The sequence below is a fragment of the Coturnix japonica genome, unplaced genomic scaffold (assembly GCF_001577835.2).
Source record: "Coturnix japonica isolate 7356 unplaced genomic scaffold, Coturnix japonica 2.1 chrUnrandom524, whole genome shotgun sequence".
Lineage (NCBI taxonomy): Eukaryota > Metazoa > Chordata > Aves > Galliformes > Phasianidae > Coturnix > Coturnix japonica.
The window spans coordinates 12,312-13,764 of record NW_015439909.1 but is presented as its reverse complement, the minus strand read 5'-3'; the positions used below and the strand labels follow the sequence as shown (position 1 = coordinate 13,764).

Below are 1,453 nucleotides of genomic sequence, written 5' to 3'. Positions count from 1 at the left end.
TATGGGGGCATATTGGGGTTATGGGGGGATATGGGGGGATATTGGGGTTATAGGGACCCCAAAATGGGGGGGGACCCCAAATCCTCCCTGGGGGGGGGTCTGTTATTCCCTTAACCCTACAGCCACCCTATGTCACGCTGCTGCCTCCCTGCTGCTGGGCCTGACCCTATTGGAACAATGGGATCTCAGCGCCTTCAACCTCACACTCACACTCTGCAGGTGGGTTATGGGGTGGGAGACCCCATATGGACCCATGTAGACCCCATACAGACCCCATATAGACCCCATATAGACCCCATATAGACCCCATATAGACCCCATATAGACCCCATAGCCATACAGACCCCATACAGACCCCATATAGACCCCATATAGACCCCATATGGACCCATATAGATCCCATATGGACCCCATATAGACCCCATACAGACCCCATATAGACCCCATACAGACCCCATATGGACCCCATATGGACCCCATATGGACCCCATAGCCATACAGACCCCATACAGACCCCATACAGACCCCATATGGACCCATATAGACCCCATATAGACCCCATATAGACCCCATAGCCATACAGACCCCATACAGACCCCATACAGACCCCATATGGACTCATATAGACCCCATATGGACCCCTATAGATCCATATGGACCCCATATAGACCCCATATAGACCCCATATAGACCTCATAGCCATACAGACCCCATATAGACCCCATATGGACCCCTATAGATCCATATGGACCCCATATAGACCCCATATGGACCCCTATAGATCCATATGGACCCCATGTAAAACCATATCGCCCCATATAGCCCCATAGGGACCCCTGTAGTCCCCAGTTGGCCCCATATAGCCCCATATGGACCCCATATAGACCCCATATAAACCCATATGGACCACCATAAGACCCCATATAAACCCCATAGGACCCAATATAAGTCCCATAGGACCCCCATAAGACCCCATATAACCCCATAGGACCCTCATAAGACCCCATAAGACCCCATATAACCCCATAGGACCCCCATAAGACCCCATATAAACCCCATAGGACCCCCATAAGACCCCATATAACCCCATAAGACCCCATATAACCCCATAGGACCCCCGTAGGACCCCATATAAACCCCATAGGACCCCATATAACCCCATAAGACCCCATAAGACCCCATATAACCCCATATAACCACATAAGACCCCATATAACCCCATAGGACCCCCATAAGACCCCATATAAGCCCCATAGGACCCCATATAACCCCATATAAACCCCATATAACCCCATATAAACCCCATATAAACCCCATATAACCCCATATAACCGCATATAACCCCATATAACCCCATATAACATCCCATATAACATCCCATATAACCCCATATAACCCCATATAACCCCATATAACCCCATATAACCCCATATACCCCCATATAACCCCATAT

The 1,453-nt window shown here is 49.3% G+C and overlaps 1 long non-coding RNA gene across 1 annotated transcript in view; it reads left to right on the top strand.

Moving 5' to 3' along the window:
* The first annotated feature begins 89 nt into the window (after positions 1-89).
* LOC116652653 overlaps positions 90-1,453 on the top strand; it is a 2,265-nt gene continuing 901 nt past the window's right edge. Inside the window, exon 1 of the long non-coding RNA XR_004305795.1 lies at positions 90-219. This is a non-coding gene — a long non-coding RNA (uncharacterized LOC116652653). The remainder of the gene's footprint in view (positions 220-1,453) is intronic.